Source organism: Panthera onca, chromosome B1 (assembly GCF_046562875.1).
Source record: "Panthera onca isolate mPanOnc1 chromosome B1, mPanOnc1 haplotype 2, whole genome shotgun sequence".
NCBI classification, from domain to species: Eukaryota; Metazoa; Chordata; class Mammalia; order Carnivora; family Felidae; genus Panthera; species Panthera onca.
In genome coordinates, this window is record NC_138342.1 from 9009066 (window position 1) to 9035667 (window position 26602).

The following is a 26602-nucleotide window of genomic DNA, read 5'->3' on the forward strand; positions in this document are numbered from 1 at the left end:
ACTCAACAGACTTCTATTTATTTATTAAATAAATAGGGGCAGCTCTTTCTCTCTGGGAACTTAGTAGGGAAGAGCAAATACCTATTTGCATCCACGGTTAAATTTTGATGACTTCAAGTCACCATGACATTCAGTTTTCACAAACAGGATGTGTTGCCCTCCTGTTTCAGAGTTCCTTACTGCCTAATTAAAATCAACGTTTCCTTAACCAGATCTCACTTCTTGTTCATTAGCCTTGGCTCTGACTTGAGCCGTTTTTGAATCGACTGAAGAAAGATCAGGAAGCCTTTGCTGAAACCAACTGTGTCACAACTGGACAATCACTGAATGAACAAACCGGGTGGCTAATACCCAAATCAATTTAAAGCAACAACTCTTTTGCCGGGGCTTACTTTGCACCAGGCAACATGGTAGGTGCCGGACTCTACCAACATTAAGGCAGATCGGTGTCTTTCCTCTTGACGAAAACTAAGGGTGGTAATTTGGGGAAAAAAGAGGCAAGAATAAAAAATTGCGGTGCATTTCACGATAAAAAAATGCTTAAGTGTTCATAACCCAATATTCTGTCAGCACCTGATGGAGGACAAGACTTCTTTAAGAAGTAATATTTGTCAATTTACGAAAAATATTTTTTCTAATATTTATTTATTTACTTACTGATTTATTGAAAGAAAGGGGGAGAGAGAGAGAGAGAGAGAGAGAGAGAGACAGAGGCAGATAGAGAGGGAGATAGAGAATCCCAATCAGGCTCCACGCTGTCAGCACAGAGCCCAACTGGGGCTCAAACTCACAAACCATGAGATCCTGACCTGGGGCAAAATCACGAGTGGACACTTAACCGACTGAACCACCCAGGCATCCCAAAAACTTTTATTTTTTTAAATGTTTACTTAGTTATTTTGAGAGAGAGAGCATGAGAGTGAGAGTGGGGATGAGGCAGAGAAGAGATGGAGAGAGAGAGAATCCCAAGGAGGCCCTGCACTGTCCGTGCAGGACCCAACAGAGGGCTCGAACTCAACGACTGTGAGATCATGACCTGAGCCCAAATCAAGAGTCCGACGCTTAACCGACTGTCTGAGCCACCCAGGTGCCCCCCAAATCTTTTGTTAATGTGAGGAAATGACTGAAATGATACACAGATAGCTTGCAAATACATGTTATTTTAACTTGAAACTATAAATGCACATGAATTCACTGGTCTTGTGTTGTAGACCAGATTCCTGCTGGAGTTTTACCTCTTTCCTGGACACAGCACAGCCACTGTGAATCATCTGTAATTTCCAGTTGAATTTTCCTTAAAATGGATCAGATTGTAAAGACACTTTTCAGACAATATTTACATAGCATTTAATCAAAACTTTAAAGTATCTTTCTGTATCTTACAGATACATTTCACCACATCATTATACAATTTGGCATTTATCTATGTTTTTAGTCCACTGTCCTTTTATGAGTCATTCTAAAATAGTCAGGTTAACTTTCTAAGAAAAACGATGACACTCAGGAGTTTGTCTTTGTGGCTGTTTTATACTTTGCTGGTTAGTATAACCAAGCTGGTTGATTCGTTGGTTCATTTGTTTTCTGGGATTCTGCAAGATAAAACCAAAGTTCAACAGCTTGTTAGCTAGAGTTCTAGAAGCTCTGGGGAACTGAACACAGAAGCTCTAGGGAAACCGACCCAAAGAACAAGCAGTGCAGAGGGAGTGACATGGAGTTTCTAGTATTAGCTTCCTGGGGCTGTTGAAACATATCACCACAAATGGTGTTGCTTAAAATACCAGGAATTTATCCTTCCGGTTTAAAAAAAAAATAATGTTTATTTATTTTTGAGAAAGAAAGACTGAGACAAGCAGGGGAGAGCAGAGAGAGAGAGAGACAGCACAAGACACAGAAACTGAAGCAGGCTCCAGGCTCTGAGCTATCAGCACAGACCCCTACATGGGACTCAAACTCATGAACCATGAGATCGTGACCTGAGCCAAAGTTGGACGCTTAACAGACTGAGTTACTCAGACTCCCGTATCCTCCCCATTTTGGAGTCTGAAATCTGAAAGTCTGAAATCGAGGTTTGGGGAAGATGTGATAAACTTGAAGACATAAAGAAGAATCCCTCCCTCCTTCCCTCTTCCAACTTTGGGTGCTCTGGGCAATCCTTGGCTTCTGCGACTCCTGGCCTGTCATACTGATCTTTGCTCCCAAGTTCACGTCGTCTTCCCTGTCTTCTCTTCTGTGTATCTCATGTCTCTCCCTCCCTTTCTCTTCTAAAGATACTTGTTATTGGATTTAGGGCCCACATGAGTAATCAAAGATAATCTCATCTTAAGGTCCCTTGTGTCATTATACCCACAAAGGCTCTTTGTCCAAATAAGTTCACATTCACAGGTGTCCGGGGTCAAGGTGGACATATATGTTGGGAGCCTTCCTTTCAACCCATGGCAGAGGTCTTCTACCATAAAAAGAACTCCTCATATCGTTCTACTCCTCTACTTAAAACACTTCAAAGGCTTTAATCTCATTTACTCCAGCTGATATATATGCCACAACCTACCTTTCCTGACCTCTTCCCATACTCTCCATCATTGAACACACCCGCCACATTGACCCTCTTCCTGCTCTTCACATATCATATCTGTTCCTGTCTCTGGGGAAGTTTCCACGGTTCTTCCTACTCGAAGTGTTCTGAAAATGTTCACAGAGCCCACTTCTCAGTATGCTGGGCTCAGCTGAGTATCACCCTTCACGGGGACTGTGATGGCTTTGTATCAGTCAGATACCAACAGAAAACAGATGGCACACTCAGAGCAGGGTAATTTGACGATTTATTGTCAAGGTGACTATTTATGACCATGTAGGTATAGGAGAACCACAAGGGAGAGATATATCAGGATCCCTTAGTAGTGGTGGTGACCAGAAGCCAGAATGAAGAAGAGGAGTGTAGAGTCCTAGGAAAATTAACCTTCGTACAGAGTCAGCCCAAGGTGACCCTGCAGAGAGGGAGCAGAGGAGACAAATATTCTGATTTGACTTTCCTCCCTCCTCCAATCTCTACAGGAGACCAAATGGTCAAGAAAGCCAAGGGCACCTATGATGTAACCTCCCGGAGTCAGCTTTCTTCCAAATAGAGGGTAGCATAGAGATAAGCAAATATGTAGGGACAAATAAAGGACGTTCTGTTTTGGTATTTCATCCCTAGGCATTCGCTATCATCCCTCCCTGTTTCTCTTAATTTTCAGCACTTGGCTACTACATGAACCTACCCATTGTATTATTTGCATCTATCCCACTCCAGTGTGTAAGTTCCATGAGGCCCATTTTATGTGTCATTCTATCTCTGTTGCCTGGACTTGTGCATGGTATACATTAAGTATTTGATATATATATCATCGGAGCTTAAATAAATAAAATCCTATAGGTATTACTCAGTGTTCTCCAGTGAAATAGAACCAGGAGGAGCTGTGTAGATACATTAAGAGAGAGAGAGATGTTTTTAAGAAATGAGCTCACATAATTACAGAGGCTGGCAAATCCAAAACCTGTAGTTCAAATTCCCAGGCTGTCTGTGGGTAGAATTCCTTTTCCTTGGGGCAGGTGGGGCTTTTGTTCTATTCAAGACTTTACCTGATTAGATAAGGCCCACAGCCATTTTGGAGGACAATCTGCTCTACTCAAAGGGCACTGATTAAAATGCCGATCTCATTCAAATACATCCGCACTGAAACATCCAGAAGAAAGTTTTACCACGTGTCTGGGCAGTGTGGCCCCGCCAGGATGACACATAAAATTAAGCATCCCAATACCATACTATATTAAGAAGTCACACCATTCCAGCTATAGGATCATTTTTGAGTATTTTCTGTGTGCTTGCTGCATGTATTATCTCATGCATTGCTTCATCCATTCCAGAAGGTATGATAAGCATCTTCTCTTTCTAGCTATGGAAAATAAGACCGAGCATGATTAAATAACCCATGCAGGTAGAACTGGTTATTGACATCTTCTGCCTGAAAATCTGTGTTCTTTCCACCGGTTATGGAACGAATTACCTATAGAAGTCGAGCTCCTAAAAATTAAAAAAAAAAAAAACAACAAAACACATTGAAGCAATGATAGAAAAATGTTAGGGAAAGTTACCCTTTCGTCTGTTACCGTCTCCTTAGTTGACCTGAAGACATGACCTAATGTTGTAAATTCTTGGCTTTCTCTATAAAAGGGATTACACTACGAGATTCCTCATCGGTTATGTTTTTGAAGCCCATAGAGAGGAATCCTACTCTTTTGCCTCCTGATTGTGTCACTGAGATGCAGATTTCGCGACTGTCATTTGGGAAATATGGCACTGTCCCAGACCTCAGGGTATTAGTGCACGGTGATTTAGATTTAGAAGCCAAACAACACTAATGCTAAATGGTTTTTTTTTTTTAACTTTATTTATTTTGAGAGAAAGAGGGAGCAAGCATGAGCAGGGGAGGGGCAGAGAGAGACAGAGAGAGAGAGAGAGAGAAAGAATCTCAAGCAGGCTCCACGCGGCCAGTGCAGTGCCCAATGCGTGGGGCTTGATCTCATGAAGAGTGAGATCATGACCTGAGTCAAAATCCAAAGTCAGACATTTAACTGACTGAGCCATCCAGCTGCCCCAGTGCTAACTGTTAAGTAGCCAGGTAGGTGTAGAAAGGTGTAGAAAGGCGCAACAAAGGAGAGAGTCAGAACCCAGCTGCCCACACAATTCAAATAAATTCTCATGAGAGCAGGTCTAAAGATACAGGTTTAATATTGCCAGGGGCAGGAAGCAAACTGAAGACAGAGAGGCAGCAATCAATGAATATTCTTCTCCTTTAACTAAAAATGCTAATATGTATATAGATTGCTCACTGCTGGTATTTAGCCCAGGAAAGCTTTATCACTATCTACTTAATTATAAATAACCTCATCATTTCCAAATGATATTTGAGGCAAGTTATAGTATAACGGTAGGTAGGAGAGATGATTTAAATCTCCAGAGCGAGGTGTAGTAAGAGAGGAAGTGAAAAGAAGTAGAGAAAAAAGCTTATTCACGCTCAGCACGGATTAAGAAATTTTACCGGAGCAACTTTAATTAAGAAATCTCTCCTGTTCATAGTTGTACTAGTCAGCTCAGGCAACCATATCACAGCACCGCAGGGCAGCTAAGCAACAGAAATTTATTTCTCACGGTTCTGCAAGCTGGAAATCCCAGATCAAGGTCTGGAGGGGTTGGTTTCTGGTGAGACTTCCCTTCCTGACTTGCAAACAGCCACTTGTCCTCACATGACCTTTCCTCTGAGCAAGCAGAGAAAGAGAGAGAGAGAGAGAGAGCGCACTCCTTTTCTTATAAGGCCACCAGTTCTAGAAGATTAAGGCCACACCTTTGTCACCTCATTTAACCTGAGATAACACCAAAAGGCCTTCATTCCAAATAGAATCGCCTTTGGGATTAGTTAGGGCTTTGGCTTAGGAATTTGGGGAGGTGGGACACAATTCAATCTGTAGCAATACTTCAAACATTAAATTGTGAACTATGTTATTATTCCTGAGTCCTGTGCTCCTTGGAAATTCAGGTCAGGCTGAGTCTTTTGCGGTCAGTTTTGCACCTTTACCTCTGACTTCCCAGGTCTGGTTTCTGGCCCCCCCTTCCCACTGGGCATCCATGGATCTCTGGTTTACATCTCTCAGACACTTAGCTCATTGTCTCCTCTTCTGGTAACTCTGTCTGCAATGGATTAGGAGGTTCTGATAGCGAGGACTGTGACTTAAATGTCTTGCATGCATTCACTCAGTCAAATATGCATTGACTTCCATTTTGTGACAGGGACAATTCCTCAGATACGTCCTCTGCCAAGTTTCTTATTCCCCCTGGCCTCATGGTGCTTACAATTTAAGGAGCGGACGTGGTGCAAATGAATACCAGTCAAAACCAATTGAAGCAAGGCAGAAGAGAAATATCTGTGCGTGGTGAGTTTTTCCAAAGTGGTTAAACCAGTGACTGACATAGAGTAACAGGGAAGTATTTACTATTTACAATAGAAACGGAAGACCTCTACTGTGTGAAATTACACCTTAGCTGAAATCTAAAGACGTGAAAGCAACGATCCTGCAGATTACTATTCATCTATGTTCCAAGAAGAGGCAACGAGGGCAACGATGTGGAGAGAGTGGCGAATACCTGGGCAGCTAATCAACTTACCAGGGGCCAAAATAGACTGCAGGTGGAGAAATCATCAAGGGCCAGGTCACAAAAAAACACGTGACATGGAGGCCGGTACGAAACAGGAGCTTCTAAATGTGGCTAAATAAACAAAAAGTGTCCAAAGTGCGGGGCAGGGTGACCAAACAAGGGTGTGTCAGCCAAGGATGGAGGCACAATGTTAAGCCCAGCACCGTTTAGAGCCTAGGCCATAGGAGGGCACTCAGCAGATACCCCTTGTTCTTCCTTTTCCCTTATCTCCAGCCCCATGGTCTCACTCCACCTTTCCTGCCTTTCAGAGTTGGATGGTTTATCTCTCTATAGGCATCCTTTTTGGTAGAGGACAAAAAGCAGTTGTCATTTGACTAAGAAAGCACACTATTCCTTAAAAAAAAAAGAGAGAGAGAGAGAGAGAGAAAGAGGAGAGGAGAGTAAAGGAGAAGGGAGAAGAGGGTGTGGGAAGAGGAGAGGAGGGAAAAGAAAAAAGAAAAGAAAACAAAAGAAAAGAAAAAAGAAAAGAGAAAAGAAAAGAAAAGAAAAGAAAGGAAAGAAAGAGAAAGAGAAAGGGAAGAAAGAGAAAGAGAAAGAGAAAGAGAAAGAGAAAGAGAAAGAGAGAAAAGAAAAAAGAAGGAAAGAGAAAGAAGAAAGTAAAAGAAACTGTATAAAACTTGGGCCCTACCAGCCCTCCTGGTTAATTTAATTAAGCTAATTATCACTAATAAAAAATCACTAATAATAAAAGCTAAAAATATTAGCTTAATTTAATTAAGCTAATAATTTAATTAAGCTAATAATCACTAATAGTCACCTATCATGTGCAAAAGATTTGACTGTTTGCTGCAGGAATTGCTAAGATGAACAAACCACAGTCTCTGTTTCAAGGAACTGACCACACAAACCCTCCCTTGGTCAAAAATCTCTATTTCTGATAAATATACAAATTAACAGGGTCCAATAAAGGCTGTTAATGGCAACGGAATGCAAGATGTATAGCGCCATTTGGAGATGTAATGAGACAACATGCCTCTACCAAATATCCCAGAGTGTGAGGCGCCTGGGTGGCTCATTCAGTTAAGTGTCCAACTTCGGCTCAGGTCTCGATTTCATGGTTCGTGCGTTCAAGCCCTGTGTCAGACTCTGTTAGCTTGGAGCCTGGAGCCTGCTTTGGAGTCTATGTCTCCCTCGCTCATGTGCTCTCTCTCGCTCTCTCTCTCTCTTTCTCAAAAATAAAATAGAAAATGAAACATAAAAATAAACTATCCCAGAGCAGATCACAATGTCCAATGTAAGGAAAGTTTCTAATAAATGTTACATGAATGCTTTTGGCACACAGGTTTCATAAGACCGTGTTAGCACAGCAGAAGTGTGCTGGGACCATCTGACCATTTAATTTTCAAATTATGTGTCTAGGTGCATTTTCTTTTTAAAAAATTGCATATAAAAAGAATTAGCTGGAATAATAGCTCTGATCATTGTACGATAGCTCTCGGAGGCTGATAGCAATTGATGTCATTTAATTATTCAAACAAGCGGTTAATCAAAACACACTGACCAGAAGTACAATGTATTTGATTTCTTCACTGAAACTCGATAATCATGGCTACATGTGACAAGTAATGGTATTTACTAGACATTTTCTTTATATGTAAAGAAAATTGGGACTTTAAGAATTGCCCTCACAAGTTCTCTTTAAAAGACGATTTTGTTCACGTAGCTGTAATTCAGCCAACAATAGTTACGAGAGCATTTTTTTGAAGGTTAATTTTGGCACAGCTTGGTTTAGACTAAGTAAGGACTCTATGATGTTTACACACTATAAAACAGGCATGTTGCTCAGGGACATAAGCCTGGGCTGCAAGATGTCATTTTGTATTTGTTGATAGAGAAATCAACACTATAATTAGATCTAGGAGTGCCGTCAGCTGGCTCATTTGCCCCCGCAGAACTGGTTCCAAAAATCTCTCTCCTGGTCAAAGTCCTGTTCCTGTTCATTATTTCCTGTCAGCTGAGCAGAGATAGAAGTCAGGAGTCATCGACTTTCAACCTGTATGCATGTCCATACGGTGGCCAGCCTTTTGGGGGTACTTTTCTACCTATGTTTTGAAGTCCTTGGGAGATCACAGCTCTGTTTTAAATGCTTTATTTTCTTTGAGCCTTGCCATAGCCACATGGGGTAGACTAAATGCAAAATCATATGCTATTTTACAGTTGAGGATGAAGGTCTGAGTGGCCAGTAACTTGTAACTAGCAGATGGGTCCAGAGGGCTTACAGAATGGATTTTGAGAATCCTTATTTTCACCCACTCCCCTCCTGGCAACATCAGTTCTTTCTTCTCCCCAATTGCACAGCTTCATGCTGAGAGTTGCTTTCTTTCCTTCTCAGGAGGGCCTCTCAGCCATCCCTTAATTACAAATCCTGCACGGGACCCATTTCCAAAGTCTGGCAAAGTGTGGTCTTTTTTCAATCCAGCGGCAGACATTACCTTAGAAACCTTCGTGAATGGTGGGGAAGGAAACTATTGAAAGGAGAAAATAGAGAGAAAAATTAAAGTGGAAAAAAGCTCTTATATCAGCTTTTCCCAGAAACAATGCTTCAGCTATTACACAAAAGAAGAGGCCGTCTCTTGCTGGCACAGAAGAGAATGGGAGGGAGGCTAAGGAAATTGGTGAAAAGAAACACTAGAAGTTCCAGAACAGTTGGCTACACATACCATTAAATTATTAGGGCGGGGGGCGGGGGGAATCATTCACTTTTACAAGAGGTAATGTCACTAACATGTCTTTATTAATATACATGTTTTGTTTATTTTTGTGTGTTTTTTCAATTTTAGAAACATCATCAAAAGTTGATGAAAATATTTGAAAAACAAGGAAAAAAGGTAATTACATATATTCTCATCTCCCAAACGTAGACGCTGTCGTGTCTATGTTCCTTCCTTATCTTTGTATGCAAATGCACATTGTTTGATAGAACGTTCTTCCAAATTGTCATAAAACATTTGTAACTTGCTGCGGTTTGACCTGGGGAAGCATGGGGCTCTGTTTCAGGAGGGTACACTCTTCTAAAACAAACTCGATAAAAGCATACCGGTACCAACCTCTTCACCGATGCTCTGTCTTGCACATGATCCCCAACCTCTATAGTTCTACTGTGAAATGGAACAATCTTAAGGCATTGACCATTTCTCCCTGCCCCAATCTAAAGGGTCTTCTTTCTTGAAATTTACTCAGTGCCCTGTGACCTTCTAAAGATGGCTGCCCTGAGCTTGGACCAGACCCATCTGAGGTTTCTCCTCCTTGGGTGCCCAGTGACCCTCTAAGTTACCCATGTGTATGCCCGGTGCACCTGAACACTCCAGCAATCTTGCCTTTGGGTTTGCCTGAGGCTAGGGCACTGGTTCCGGGAGGTAGGTCTGGCCGGGGTACTTCACGTTGACAGATGCTATATTCCCCCTTCACAGGGCCACACCATAATAGTACCCACCCGCTGATAACCTCCCTCCAATGTAACTGAAAATAAGTCCCAAAGAATTCTACAAAAGAGAAGAAAAAATCACACACAAAGTACCCGGGAGATTAGATAACGTAACATCTAGCAAATATTTGGATCTGAATACAAGTGAAATGTAATGAAATAAACAGAGAAGTATTCTGAAAAGCTAAGTCCAAAAAAATTAAAGAAAATATGCTTTTCAAAAGCTGTAATGAATGAAATTCAAAGACAGAAAGTAGGAAATAAGTGTGCATCCACATATTTTAAATACTTAAAGATTTATTATTCTTATAAATAAATAGCTCTTTAGATCAAATATTAAGAAAAAAAAACAGTGACTACTGTTTGGTATTTGGTATGGCTCATACGCACTTCATAAAATAAGAAATATCAGTGTTGATAATATTGAGCATTACATATTCATTTACAGATGACAGGTTGAGGGCGCCTGGGTGGCTCGTCGGTTAAGCGTCTGACGTCGGCTCAGGTCACGATCTCACGGTCGGTGGGTTCGAGCCCGGCATCGGGCTCTGTGCTGACAGCTCGGAGCCTGGAGCCTGCTTTGGAGTCTGTGTCTCCCTCTCTCTGCCCCTCCCCCACTCATGCTCTGTTTCTCTCTGTCTCAAAAATAAAATAAACATAAAAAATTAAAAAAAAAAAGATGACAGATTAAAATAATACGTTTGTCTCCGGCCAGTATGGAGCAATAAGAGAGTTTTAACATACAGTAGGTAGACTAAGAATCACCAGAGTTGATAGATAGAGTTTGACGTGGGGGGAAAAAATTATATGCTCAGAGAGATTCATACCAGTATTATTTATAGAGCAAAAACCTGGAAGTATCTAGCTGTTGAATAAATATTCAAAATGATTAGAGTATCTCCACATATTATATTATGCAGCCTTAAAACGGTGTTTATAGTGACTTGTCAGTCATGTGATAACTTTTCCTGCCATGTTAGGTGACAGACACAGGATATAGTTGTGAGAAACACGCATGGAAGCACTTAGATGGAAATCCTCCAAAATACATTTTTATAAATGGATATTTTTACATCATGTGTTCTTAAACTTGAGTGTAGTGAGGAATTTGTCCAAAGTGCAGATTCCTGGTCTGCAGTCCTAAAATTTCTGATTCACTGGATTTGAAAAGGAATCTGCATTTTTAAACAGGCTTCCCGTGTGCCTTTGATACAGGTGAGTGCCGACTCCATGGTTATAATTTGTAAAATGTTGGATGCAAGTATGTACAAATGCATGCAAAACCATACATGACATAGGACTATATAATATGTACTCTGCAATATAAATATATAAAATGTATAAAAATGTAGTCCTGATTATACCTGTTTCTTTTTAATTTTAAGAATAATTTTCCAATATGTATGAGTAGTTTTTTTTAATCTGCTTTTTTTTTTTTTTTTTTTTTTTTAATTTGAAAGGATTTGTAAGGACACCACATTCACTGGAGATAATTCTTGCTGTCTTCAATATGCTTCTTCTGGACATTTCTGCTTTAACTGGGAAATCATATTTCTCCTTTGCTCATTTTAAATCTCTACCCTCTTGGGGTGTCTGGGTGGCTCAGTCGGTTAAGCGTCCGACTTCAGCTCAGGTCATGATCTCTCGGTTCGTGAGTCCGAGCCCCTTGTCAGGCTCTGTGCTGACAGCTCGGAGCCTGGAGCCTGCTTCGGATTCTGTGTCTCCCTCTTTCTGTGCCCCTCCCCAGCTTACTCTCTCTCTCTCAAACCTAAAAAAAAATTAAAAATTAAAAAATAAATAAATCTCTGCCCTCAGTGGAAACCAAATGCAGTCTGAATGGCAGATTCTGGTTCTAGGGACTCCTATGAAACTGATAAGAGAGCAGAATGGAGCTGACATCGGCAAAGTGGCCTAAAAGTCTGTTCTGCGGAACCTGAGGCTCTCTCTGGGGAGAGCATGCATGAAGAGTGTAGGGTTGAGAGCCTATGAAAACAAGGATGGTAGATTTCAGCTCTAGGGACTACCAGAGACACTTGGAATAGGGTGTTTGCACCCCAGAGAAGCAGTGGGAGGCTCTGTATAGCCACCTTCCTTGCACGCGAACAAAAAACGCCCACTGACTCTGATTGAGTTGACAATGAAGGATCCATGTGATGTCAGAGAGAAGCTCAGCTTCAGGATGGGCTCAAATATTGCCTCTAAACTACTTGCTTCTGCTCCGCAGACCTGCCAGGTAGACACCGGGCCATAGGGTGATTCAAAGGAAAGAACACAGGCTTCAACACAAAATCGAAATGGACTTCTTTGTCCTACTACACCAGCTGTTTGCACTTGGTAGTCAATTGACAAGTCTTGCTTTACTCGTCAGCATAATGGTTGATTGGAATAGTTGTTTATTCAAAGGATGTAAAAATCCTGACTTGAAGGGGCACGTGTACCCCAATGTTTATAGCAGTGGTATCGACAATAGCAAAATTATGGAAAGAGCCCAAATGTCCATTGACTGATGAATGGACAAAGAAGATGTGCGATATATATATACAGTGGAACACAACTCGGTGATGAAAACGAATGAAATCTTGCCATTTGCAACAACGTGGTTGGAACTAGAGTGTATTATGCTAAGTGAAATAAGTCAGTCAAAGAAAGAACAATATCGTATTTCATTCATCTGTGGAATTTGAGATACACAACAGATGAACATAGGGGAAGAGAAGGAAAAATAAAATAAAAACAGCGAGGGAAGCAAACCATAAGAGACTCTTAAATCAGAACACACTGAGGGTTGGTGGAGGGGAGGTGGGCGGGGGGATGGGCTAAATGGTTGATGGGCATTAAGGAGGGCACTGGTTGGGATGAGCACTGGCTGTTGTGTGTAAGTGATGAATCACTGGGTTCTACTCCTGAAGCCAAGACCACATTGTATGTTAACTAACTTGAATTTAAGTTAAAAAAAATGGTTGATTAGAGAGAGAAACTTCTCAGGTATGGAATTTTCTCACCCGATTTTTGGCACAAGAGTATGTGACTAGTCCTAACGTGAACAATGACATTTCTGGTATTAATGGAGGCTGAGGAAGACTGGCCAGGATGAGTGGGGGAAGGGTATGGTGGGCAGAGCAGCAAGCAGCTGAAAGAAACACCAGTAGGAGAGAAGGTGCAGACGCTGGGAGGAATCAGGGATATCACACCGTCTGGCAAAGGGAGAGAATCCAGGAGGCTGAAGTGGGTCTGGGATTAAGTCCGGATGGGAAGTGGGGTTGGTGTAGAACTGAAAACTCCATACCAAAGCTGCTCATGAGAAAATGGGGTATGTTTTCCCTGGAGAAAGACAAAGGGGGAATGACCTAATGACATGGTTTTCATATTGAATTTCAAAGTCAGACTTGTGGAAGGACGTGTCCTTAAACTGTGTATCTCAGGGGCTCTGAATGTTACAACCTGTGAATCATTGGCATGAGGCAAAATGATTGACTTGGAAAAGTGCTACAAGTATCAATTTTTGCCTTGATTTCATATATATATATATATATATGTATATATATATATATATACCCATGCATACATATGTACAACCACTGTATTATAAATTAAAAGCTAGAGACTAACAGCTATTTTCATTTTGGCATTCAGTAACTAATTAAGAGTTGTTTGAATGTGAGAATGATAGGAATTACATACCCTTGGAATAAAAGATAGTCCTTGTGAGCACATTTTGAGCCCATTTTGCTTTATATAATATACCTAAACTTCTCTTAATGATCAGTGACAACTTTATCATAGACCTGGGCCAGAACTTTAATGACAGTTGGGGACACTTTGATAAGTGCAGAGGACAGTCACAGAAACAGGTGAAAGAGAGGTAAATTAAGGCTAAATTTGACTAAAGAAGAAAAATATAATTAGAAAAATAATTCGTGCTTTTTTTTTGAAAGGAGAGCTGATTTTTAAAAAGTGTTGCCTTGGGACACCTGCGTGCCTCAGTCGGTTAAGTACCCGACGCTTAGTTTCAGCTCAGGTCATGATCTCATGGTTCGTGAGTTTCAGCCCCACGTCTGGCTCCTTGTTGAATGTGTGCAGTCGTCCAGATTCTCTCTCTCTTTCTGCCCTTTCCCACTCGTGCTCCCATACTCTCTCTCTCTCTCTCTTTCTCTCTCTCTCTGAAAATAAATAAATAAACTTAGAAAAACAAGTGTTGTCTTGCTGAAAAGTAGTCTCCATATCCCTGGAAGCTTCCACCGAAGGCTGTATAATGGATTCTGAAATACCCAGAGGCATATGACAGAGAAGCAACACTCATTAAATGGCCGCCAGGTCAGACACAGTACTCAGCCCTGCATATTTATTATATCCATTAATGCTAAGAGAGGCTGATGAACTTGCCCAAGGCCACAAATGGGAGACATGGAATTAAAACCCGGGCCTTCCTGCCTTTGCTATTAATAGCTTTATTTAGCTCTGTGTGCGGTACTAGAAATATGGCTGGGAGGCTTGACCAGATCTTCACAAAGGTACTACATAATAGTGACCAAAAATAATTTTTCTGCTTTCTTTTTTTTCCCTTTGCTTTGTGACATTACTCATTGTTTAACTTAAATTTTTCATCCTTAAACATCCTTGTGGCTGGACAATTGCTAAAGCAGGTGTCACAAGACTTCTCCTTTAAAAGACCAAAGATTCAATATTTTTAGCCTTGCGGGCCATTGTTTCTCTGCCTCAACAACTCAACTCTACCATTGTCACATGAAAGCAATGATAACCAATATGTAAATCAATGAGGTTGACTGTGCTTGAGTAAAGCTTTATTCACAAAAGCAGGGGGCAGGCTCCTGTGGCCTGAGGCCTGTGATTTCCTGACACCTGTGTTGGTGATCCTGGAAGTCTCTTTCCAGCCAGTTCTATGCTCCTTCTGGGAGGAGCAGGAGTCTTATCTGATTGATCAGTTTAGAAGAGGGAAGTCTTTTTTCCCAGACTCACCCCTGCCCTCCCTCCCCAATCTGGCTCCTTTTTCATTATTCTGGTCTGTTCTCTGCTCTTAGGTGAGGATCCTTCCATGACAGAGGCCTGTGGTTATTCAAGTCTACCTGTAACTAGATGGGAGTGTTTAATTGCCAGGCGTGGGTTTTAGGACTGTTTGTTACCCAGTGTGACCGCCAGCCTATCCTGACTGATGCATGGGGTAGAGCACAAGGAACTCCTTCCTCTGCCCATATTTAAACACATCTTCCATTCAGCATTTTAGCAGGTCGAAGGCTGATATTTGAGTTTCCATAAATCTGAGTCCTGTGGCTAAATCTCAGTTGGTTCCAACATAGGGGGATCTTGTCTCCACCCCTGCAAAGCTACAGTTGGTCCCCACCCAAAGTTCAGTTCGGAGATTGAGAATGGTGATGTGACACACGCATGAAGAGGTCTGAGGAGGTTTCTAACATCCACAGCTGAGGTCTCTGGGAAAGGCAGGGCAGTCCTCTTAAGCAGGTTCATTAATTGCATGAGATAATCAGGAAAAGAAACGAGGGTGTGCCTCATTGCATGTAGGGGGCACAGGCAGGGGGGAGGGTCCTCATGTGTGGGCAGGGGCTTGTGTACTTTGAATCTCCCTTGGGCACCAAAGGAGGGACCACCTGGGTTTTCATATCAGCTTTCTCAGGTATGGGACAAAGCAAATGAGGGAGGTGTAAAATATAACATCAAAAATGCATTCTAGCTTGAAGGAGGTGCACACTGTTTGGGGTGCCCGGGTGCATCAGTCTGTTAAGTGACCAACTCTTGATTTCGGCTCAGGTTACAATCTCGTGGTTCATGAGTTCAAGCCCTGCATGGGGCTCTGCACTGACGGGGAAGAGACTGCTTGGGATTCTCTCTCTCCCTCTCTCTTTACCCCTTGGGCACACATTCTCTCTCAAGATAAATAAGCATAAAGAAACATTTTTTAAAAATGCAAGCAGCTTCTCTGATATAGTAAAGAAGAGTTTTATTTAACTAGGTACCCTATCCCTGCCCACCTGGAATTAAAGATACGTATATAAGTATTTCCTCTTGATTCATCTGTGTACTCCTCAATAGGATATTTCTTGTCTTATCAATATATCTATACTCATAGTTCAACACATCTTGAACAGAGTAAATGTCCTTATGTGCAATTGTAATTAATTGTTCCCTTATCTAAATAATGCAACCTAATTAGCTAATACATTTAGATAAACATACCTATGCAGACTCAAAAGGGGTTTGTTGTTGTTGGATTAATACGATGCTGAGAATTTTGTGGACCTCTCTAGTGCTGATAATCATAACTGTATCTAAGTTTACTTGCATTTCTCCAAGATGAAGTCAAATCTTCCAAAATTGGAATTAGGGAGGCTACCAAAAGGAGGCACGACCACATTTCCTGAGTTATCACGTTCCCGAAAGCAACCACAGGTTAAGAGACACGCGATTTTACACAAGTGAGAAGTAATGCTTTGTGTAGAAAGAAAGTCTACCTCGATATTATATTATGAAGTAATCTGGGAAAGAATCCAAATGGAGCCTCACACCTCTGACTGTATAATGATTGTGCTTTTTCACAAGGTCGAATAAGACGTATGGAATATAAACTTTGGTCTTTAGGAATGAATGCCAGAGTTTCTGAAATCTTTCCAAATGTAGAATGGAGTAGAACACTTCTGATTAGAAAACCTCTTGTTTAAAATATATTTGTTTTGCAATCTTGTTTATTTTTACAGGCGTGAATTATGGAATCATGCATTCTTTGATATCCTAAGTAAGGCAAAATGAATTTATGCACTCAGCAAAGACCCAAAATTTCCATCCTAGTAAAAATGTTTATGTGGTTGAAACACCCCCTTCCCTGGCTGAATCATGCCAAGACTCTCCATGGATTTGATATGGAAAGACCTTTGTGTGTTCTGTCTCCCAGTTACTGCTGATCAATGGCATTTCTGTGTTCCAAGAACTATTAAGGATTTCTATGTTCAGGTATCTGTCACCTGGATCAAAATAGAGAAGAATATGGAAGCATCATTTCTTGATAGCCGCCTAGATCCCAGCAGTATCATGCAACAGATGATACTAAGATTTTTCAGTACACTTGAGGATCCAAGTAATACTTATAGATGAAGACAATGGTCAAGTTTCAGTGGTCAGACACTGCGGTTTTGGTCAGTTTTTTAAAGTCAAAACAATAAATAATCCATAATGCTAACTGTTTTAAACAAGAGGCACCTAAACAAGTCAATAACATGGAAATGAGCTTTAAACCCATAGTTGGAACTGTCTGATCTGTTCTATTTACTATTTCCTAAATGGAGGTTTTTCAATGCCTTAATTCTTCTAAGTGTATGTGCATGGGACTCTGGAGATGGAAGGACAGGTGTACAAGTTAGTTTATAAGTGATTTAGTAGAAACCATTGTATGAGGAATAAAAATAGGCTCTTTTGGTTTAGATTTTGACAAGCCCCTTTTGACAATTTTTAATTAGGTCTTCTCAAGAAGAAATAATTTGCAGAAATATGGGTTGGTTTCCTATTCAGAAATTGCCATCTATTTTACTATACCACTGTAAAGGAGATATAATGATATATGATATATAGAGAGATATAGATATAGATATATGATATATAGAGAGATATATATGATGTATAGATATATGATATATGCTATTATTAAAGATAGGTTAAAAATAATATCTGGGATTATAGGGTAGGATAAAGTCCTTAGAGATCATTTAGGCTAACTCCCTAATTAAAAAAAAAAAAAAAAGAGAAAATTTTGGGATATAATGGTTAAAGATATTGCCCAAGACCACACAACCATTTGGTAGATAAACTAAATTTTAAACACAAGGCTCCTGGTTTTAAGGGAGTACTCTTTCCACAAGCCTAACACGGTAGCACCCCAAAGTTTAATTCATATTTCAAATTTGTTGTTTTTATACATGTGAACTGTTTATTTATTCTCTCTCCACTCTAAGCCACTCATCTACATGTTGAAAGGCTATAAAACAAATCATTATCTAATGTAGTATGAAACACAGGGCAATTTGATCATGTCAGTGTGTTCCATATATTTCACGTTCGAACCACTGAATAACAATTTTTAGCCTCTCAGAGAGTTTCTCTGCCCCCTGCCTCTGCCTTCAGCTACTTATTCCTGCTGGCTTTGCTGGCATTCACACTAGATTCAGTTTTGCAAGGTATAGACATTATTGTCTGACATTTCCTCCATGCGGCTCTTCTGTTTCCCAGCTGCCGTAGGACCATCTCACCCACGCAGAGCTTACTGCAAGGCAGGTCTCCTAGAGTCAGCTCAGCGTGCATGTCCCACACTCTTTGACCATACACCGAACTTGAGTTAGCTTCGATAGGATAATGCCCTAGGTTTCTATAAATTCTTGCCCTCACCTCCCATCTTACAGGGAAAGGCTTTTTCCCTGTGACTGGCTTGATAAGGCTCTATAACTCTGGGCTTCAATATCATCAAGCATGAAGAAGACTATTTGCCTAGACATATAAACTATGTCTTCAACCTAGCCTCTGAGAGCAGTCTAAGAAATATCTTGTCCCTTATCTGTTGAATCCATTGTCTTACTTCTAAGTTGGTTCAGAATCCTGGTAGAGAAGATGGGTGCCTTTATTTGTGATTCCCTCAACAAAAACAAAATATCAACAGTGTTCTTAGGGTTTTACCTATATGTCCAGATGATAATAATCTATTTTTCCATCTTTCAAAGTGCAAACACACTGATAATATAACGCATCTCTCGTCCATAACCTCACATTTTAAAAAACACTTGACTAATTTGATAGGAAAAGTAATATGCAGTGTGCTTGCCAATCTTACATTACTTGTCAATATTCTACCATGATTCGAATTCTAAGGACTTTTTCATAATACCGAGAATGTACCAGCTATCTCTATCTAGTAAAAGGTCAAGCTACCCATTGTATACTTCAAACAGATGTTCCCCAAATGGTAACCTGTACAAACTGGAACTCATACACACTTTTGCATTACCTGCATTCAGATTTCTTCCTTCCCAGTAGATACTTTTTAAATAATTCATAAATCATGTTTATAATCTTTTATCAATTAATAATGCAATAACTACAGCACAGAAATATTGCCAGTAAGTGGTTTATTGGTGATGGATTATTGTAGGACAATTTGGTACATGTAAAATGCATAAACAAATCTTCTCAGGGCACCTGGGTGGCTTAGTCAATTAAGGATCGGACCCTTGATTTTGGCTCAGGTCACGGTTTGTGGGTTCCAGCCCCACATCAGGCTTTATGCTGACATCACGGAGCCTGCTTGGGATTCTCCTTCTCCCCACCCCCACTCTGCCCCTCCCTTACACACATACTCTCTTTAGTTCAAAAATAAATAAACCAAAAAATAAAAATAAAAAAAACAGAAATCTCAAACAAAAGAACAGTCAGAGGAATGTGGATGTAAAATCATATCTTTGGGGATTTTTGAAATCTAAGCTATAAAGAGCAGCAAAAAAGATAACTTACAGCCATATTTCAATTGCTAAACCCCATAGATATGTTGATATCTTATATTTGATAGTTACAATACATTGAACATTTTCTCAGGACGAGTCAAACCAATTCCCATAATCTGAGAATTGTAAGAAAATTGCTCCATTTTAGAGGGAGAGATATGGAAATAACCACATAATAACCATAAAGCAATATTCAAGATCCAATGTTTCAAAGCTGGACTCACAGAAAGCATTACAACGGAACGTTTAGAGATTGTCAGATCTTACCCCCCATTTGAGCTTTTATCTCCCTATTTTGTCCAATGAGCCCTCAGCTAATCTGAGTTTTACATCTCCTATATAAAAACATGACTTACCCATTCATAATTCTGGCCAGTCGATTTCATATCTGATACGAAAGGAGTATACGGATATCAAGACAGGCTAGAGAGAGATATCATAGACAATCTGGGACAATCCGTAACAGACAGCTTACAGATGAGCTGCGGTTATTCCCCTTCCTGTATCCACACTCTATCACCAAGGGACATCTGTTTCTTCCCCCTAAAACCCAGGTCACCTTTGTGACTCGCTTTGGCAAAAGAATGCAATGGAGGAGACAACGTGTCAGTTTTGAACCGTGGCTCTCAGGGAGTGGCATGCATCCGCTCTCTTTCTGCTCATTCTCTTGGACTCTTGTCCCCACCGCGTGAAGAAGTCCAGTCGAAAGTTCCAGAGGATGCCGTGTCACATGGAGCAGGAATGAGCCATTCCCACTGAGATGCCACAACAAAACTGGTAGCTGGTCACAGCTGCATGAGCGAGCCCGATGGACTAGAAACACTGCCCAGCGAAGCCCAGTGCAAATTGCCAATCTGCAATCGCGAGCCAAATAAATAGTTGTTTGGTTAAACCATGACTTTTAGGGGAGTTTGTTATGTGGCAGCAGTTAGCAGATACCCAGTCTTCTTCAGCACCAATAAAAAATCTTCCTGTTTGTGACATTAGTGACCAGTACTAGCATGGAAGGCTCTGTCCAACTGAACAATGCCCTTCAAAGATGTGAGCTCCCGCTCACGTTGAAATCTTACGTTAGCGCCACTCGGAACACAAACTATGTCACTCGCTGGTCACCAGCAAAGGTTGATCCGTTAGAGTCAGATCATCTCAGTGGTAGAATTATAAAGGGTAGAGCCGAGAATAAGGAAACATCTTTTTGCATCCAAGGGTGAACGTCAGTGACTTAGGACAACAGGATTTCTTTGAAATTAATCACCAGAACGCCATTGCCTGTTGGCCAATACCAACACAGAAGATGAGATAAGGAGTATTCCTGTTACTTAAGCCAAGTGACCACTTAGAAAGTTTAATGTGTATTGCCAGGAAGATGAGAGACATAGCAAATGCCATTTGGCCCTTGCTTTGAGAAGTCCCTTCTGCCAGCAGTATAGAGGAGGCACGGGTTACATGGAGGAAAAACAGCCTGTACGAGATAAGACAGCAAAAAACATTTGCAGTTGGGCCAGGTGTGGATCCTGTGGAAGGGGGGTATACAGAGTGGTCCTGAGGAGTTCACCCAAGAGGGCACCTCAAGGAGCAAGGTGTCCCCAACTATGGGAAGGGTAATAGAAGGTGAAGGATTGAGTTGTTAGCGGCTGAAAGCTGAGTTATGGCCTAGATAAAAAAAAAAAAAAGAAAAGAAAAAAGTAGGACTGAGGATATTGGATAGGCACTTCAAATAGCCCCCAATAAAATACAGCATAAAGGAAGGAATTAGCCACGTATTTTGAATGTTTGGGTCAAATTAAAACTTTAAATGGTGTAAGAGATTTTTCTCTTCCTAATTCTTCCCCTTCATTTCTTCCTGCTGAGAGGGAACCGCAAACAGCACTTAGGGATTGGAGAGGAAAAGAAGTGGAAAAGAGGGAAGCAGACCACAGTTCCTTCCCCATTCCATGCTTTCTGGTGTAAGTCAAGCCTAAGCTTTAAAGAGTAAGAAACTTTTGAAATGGGGTGAGTAATGTAAGGCTTGATACTATGTAGAGAGGCACTGCCTTTAAATATATTGGAAAAAAATATACTACTTTTTATTACTTGAAATTAACCAGAAAACTTATTTTTTCCTCTAATTTCATCCAAGGTTAGAGAAAAGCAACTCTAGTAAATTGCTTTGGAAAGACATTGGTGGGAAAGCATAAAGTGATAGAGGACCAAGTCCAGCTCAAACAATAAATTTTACTTGTACATAAGTAGAGTTTAAGTTCTAATTCTTTTTAGAAGACCCATGTTTAGTAATGATAATGAAATTACCTTAAAGGAAGCAATGATGTTACTCAACAACAACAAAAAAAAAACTATGAACTATTAAATGTCTGAGAGCTGGCAATTAAAAAAATAAAATGATAGAAGTTTATTTCCATAATTTCTAGCTAGTTAGTGTATCATTTTTTCCCATGCAAATGAAGATATCTTGTAGGAAACCAATACTGTTATTTTTCCTTGACTGCAATATTTGTACACCAAGAGTGCATCTCATTGGGGCCTCTTTCTTCTTGACATTATTTTACCCATTTTATTGTCATCCACTTATTCAATAAGCAGGTATCCATTGTCCATCTAGTTTGCAAAACCATGGGACTAGTGCAGGAGATAAAAGGAGAAATCCACAGTCCCATTTCTCACTAAAAATTCACTAAGTGGTAAGGAAGATAAAACGGACAAATGCATCCATATAATTAATTAAAATAAGTAGCCGGCACTTGGAAACGCAGTGGAGGCTGCCTGCCTAAGCCAAGATGGATTGGGAGAAGACCTTTCTGAGCTAAATTGTTAAGAATGAGCAGAAAGGTTCTAGGCAGAGAACCAGGAGAAGGGGGTCCTAAGAGAGAAGAACACTGGGAGTAAAGACAGAAAGACAGAGAACCATCATGGTGCGTTCAAGGATGTCACATGTCTCCTCTGGCTTGTAAGAAGAGCGTTTGGGTCCAAGATAGAAGGGATCAGAATAAAGAGGTAAGAACCAAATCTTGAATAGCCTTATTCCAAAGGCAGTGAGGAGCCCAGCAGTGGCAAGACTAACTTTCGTGTTTACATCCTCCTAAGTAAATGTTCTATTGAATCTCAAAGGCATCCCTTACCCAGCAGCCTCATGGCCTTATGCTGTGTGCCCTGAGAGGCACATCGTTTCTGTAAGTCGCCCCTCTTCCTGAAGGTGTGGGCTGCCACGTTGCCCTTATTGTCTAGTTCTTGTAAACAAGGTCAATAATTTTGCGGAAGAGAGCTAAAGGAAGTAGCTCTCTAAGATCGACAATCATCTTCTTTTTTCCAGTTCCCTCTGCTCTTTTATAACTGCTCTGGGGACATGTTTTTAAGAGAGGAGAAGAGTCAAAGCAAGAAAGGAGAGAGAGGAGATTGCAGTAGCTCCCCTCCCTTAACCACAGTTGTGTTCTCCATGGTTTCATTTACTCACAGTCAACCACAGTCCAGAAGCAGACACTCTACCTTCTGAAGGTCAGTAGTAGCCCAACACGACATCACAATGCCTGCCTCATTTGCCTCACTGTATCTCATCACACAGGCATTTCGTGAGCTCACATCAGCACAAGACGCAGGGTGAATGCAGGGCAATCAGATATTCTGAGAGGGAGAAAGAGGCCACAGGCACGTACCTTTTATTACATCGTGTTGTCATAATTTTGTTCTATTTTATTATCAGCTACGGTTAATCTCCTAGTACTTAATTTCTAAATTAAACTTAATCACACATACGCCTAGGCGGGAGAAATAACAGTACACAGAGGGTTTGTTATTGTCTACAGCCACAGCCATCACTGGAGGTCCTGGCATGTATCCACCACAGGTAAGGGGAACTGCTGTAATTGAAGAGATGACGAAAGAGACGCCAAACAAAGGCAACCTAAGATTAACATAAAAGGGAGCCGCAGGTCATGATCTCATGGTTCATGAGATCAAGCCCTGTGTCTGGCTCTGTGTTGACATTGTGGAGTCTGCTGAGGATTCTCTCTCTCCCTCTCTCTGTCCTGTGCCCACTCGTGATCTCACGTACTCTCTCTCTCAAAACAAATAAACGTTAAATATATATATATATGGGAGCTAGAACTGAGAAAAGAGAAGAAAAAGAAAGTGAGAAAAGCAAGAAGTGAAGGAGAGTAATTGAGATTTGGCAGGGAATCAGTGTAATATTTGTGACCAGGTGGCTGGCAGAAAGAAAAGAATAAAGAAAGCCAGCAAAAGAAAGATTCATAAAGGAATATAAATATAGTGGTAGTAAAGAACATTTTATTACAATACATTATTAATTTACACTGCATTATTTAATACTTGGCCAACAGCACATATAGCACTTAGGTCATGTTTCTGTGGATGTTATAGCTACAACATAACAGGGAAATTGGAGAATTTATACTTTTCCTTGTATCTACAAAGGTCAAATGAACACTGGAGTGAATAAATAGTGTTTGCCAGTGCACAAGTGGTCAGTGCTGATATGGAAAACTCCTGTTTCCTGACACCTTCTTTATAGTTACACACATGAGCGTCTCAGCAAATGTTTGTGGCTGGGAGTGAAGGGAAGGATGGGAAGCCACAAAGTAAATCAATGGTAAATATGTAAATAGAACTCTAGACTCATGACTTCCATTTTTAATCATGGCTACACAAAGTTGTTCTCACGTGGAAAAAAAAGCAGGAAATCACTTGAGGGAGACTGAATCCTGCTTCCTCAGGATTCACAACTTTAATCCACAGTTTCTCAACTGTGGCACTGTAGACACTCGGGGCCAGATAATTCTTTGTTTGCAGAGGGGTTCTGTGCCTTGTCGGATATTAACTGCATCTCTGAGCTCTACCTACTAGATACCAACAGCCTTACAACCAAAAATGTCTCCAGCTATTGCCAAATGTCTGGGGTTAAAATCACCCCTTACTAAAAACCATTGGTCTAAAGGGAACAGCAGTAGATCAGGCCCCAGGAGACAACAGATCTAGTCCCATAACTCAGGGTGTGACTTGAAAGCCATTTTTCTTTCACGCCCCTTCCTCATCTGTCTAGTGACAAACATTCTCTCACTGGCCAAGGTCTACTCAGGCTCCCTGAATTCTTTTGCAACTAGTCCCGACGTTTGGACTCTGCATAGCCCAATTTCAGCAAGAATCCTGATGAGTCAGTTAAGCCAGAACTCACACCCTCGACATCTGATCACCCTCGATATCTAATAGGGTTCCTCACCATCACCATCCTCTAGGTGATGTCTGATGACCCAGGCCTATCTTCAGCAAGAATCCTATTAGATGGCTCGCACCAGAATCCTACCCTACCCTTGAAGTTTCCTCTTATTAATTTTCTATTCACTGACCCTCACCTTGCCCCTTGACTATGAACTCCCTCTTGCACATGCTGCAAACTCACTGCAAAATTCCATCACAGCTGTCCTTACACCTACCATGATGGTCCCCTACCTTGAACAGTCTTCTAAACGGTGCTTTAACGGGTGCCATTGAATAATTTTTCTTTGACACTCGTTCCTTTTTGTAAGTTTATTTATTTACTTTTGAGAAAGAGAGAGAAAGAGAGCACACAAGCAAGAGAGGGGCAGAGAGAGAGAGAGAGAGAGAGAGAGAGAGAGAGAGAATCCCAAGCAGGCTCCACCCAGTCAGTGCAGAACATGACATGGGGCTTGATTCCATGAGCCATGAGAATGAACCTGAGCTGAAAACAAGCATCTGATGCTTAAACAACTGAGCCACCCAAGCCTCCCCGACACCAGTTCCTTTTTACGTGACCAGGATGCATTAGGTGTGAATCTTAATTAACGAAGAAGTGAAGATAAGAAGCATGTCAAAACCCCTCAAGTTTGGAAAGATGCCGGTCTCTAACAGTCCTTGATGCAGAGAGTTTGGTGAAGACCAGAATCATGGGTAGGAATAAAAGTGATAGCTGGGGGTCATTGCCAAGAGCAAAGAGCAGGTGAGTATGGAAAATGAAGGATGAGGAGCAAGATTGATGGCAGTGGGGCCAGGATGGAGTGGAATCGGATTCAAGGAGGGAAGAGGAGAGAGTGTGTGTATAAGGTCAGGGCAACACACATGTGGCCAGAGTCTCCCACCAGGTCTCATGCCTGCGCTGAAGGGCGGCATGGCGGCTGGACAGCAGGACACATTCCAGAATGCTCGCCCCAGTGTCTTAGAAGTCAGACTTGAATTTCATGGTTCACTGCAAAAATTATGTGTTAAACTTAAGGCACTGGCCTGGGCACTTGAGTATCTCAGGCCATTTATTTGATAACCTCCACATCTGCTTCCCTTATTTGCAAATACTGAGAGAATACCTTTTGAATACTCTGAAGTATCTGAAATGAGCTCCGACAGATCTTGAACCATGGTAGGTCTTTACTAAGGTCTATATTACCTCCTTTCTTTCCCCTTGCTTGGGAAACACAAATGTAAATAAAGCAGAAAACTGTACTTTCTTCTAGTAAAAAATGGGGTGGCAGTTGTTGTGGAAAGACCGTGCATACATATTCTCTTTCTGCCTTCACACACTTGTGTGAAGTATTATTACCCTGTGTTAATGGACAAGAAAAGTGAGATTCAGAGGGAGAAAATATGTTATGTAATATCTATGTGAATAGTTGCCTGAACTGAAAGCCACACCTGGGCGGGTGACACCAGAGTCCACACTGCTTCACCCACGGCACATCTCTACTCTTAACATCTATCGGGGTAGAATCGATCTGGTGAATGTTACTTGTTAAGATAGACACACTGTAAAAATAAAAGATGCTATTATTACTTCAAAGTCAGGAAGAGGAAAACACACCTGACGGTTGGGAACAGAGTTGGCCTTCCAAATATATCATATCTCAGAATTTTAGCGGAAGATTTGCTACTCTGTGAGCTGTGGGAGTAGCCAAATGATTCTGAAAACATGAAATGAAACAGGTATCAAATATTTGGAAAGCCTCCAAACTTGGCAAAGGGATTGGCATGCATTTTTAAATTCAGACTTTCATTCCAACTTTGCTAACTGAAGTATGTGGACAAGATTGCAATGGGTGAAAATACCCACAATACTGATTCTTCCCTTATTTAAAATGCAGAGAATAATTTTTGAATCCATAATACTTTCACAAAAATCCAAGGCAACCATTCTGTCCGATAGACAAAGCAATTACTTATTTCTTATGGATGAGAGAAATGCACTTGCATGAACAGGACAAGGTACCCTAGCAGGTGGTGAGAAGCAAAAAGAAATCTTTCTTCATCACAGTTACTATAATATAACATGTTCTGAAAACTTCTTTTCACTTTACCCAGAGCAACCAGTAATAATAATAATAATAATAATAATAATAATAAATAAATAAAAATGGAAAAGATAATCAGTGAGTCCTTCTTGCATGGAAATATTTGAAGAAG

General features: G+C 40.9%; 1 long non-coding RNA gene across 1 annotated transcript; it reads right to left on the reverse strand.

Annotated features, from left to right (window-relative positions):
- Positions 1–392: 392 nt before the first annotated feature.
- Positions 393–26260, reverse strand: LOC132693360 (uncharacterized). The gene is made up of 4 exons (XR_009616758.1): positions 26004–26260; positions 22635–22801; positions 1236–1294; positions 393–468 (listed from the first exon to the last, which is right to left on the reverse strand). It is a non-coding gene; the product is annotated as an uncharacterized LOC132693360 (long non-coding RNA).
- Positions 26261–26602: the final 342 nt, after the last annotated feature.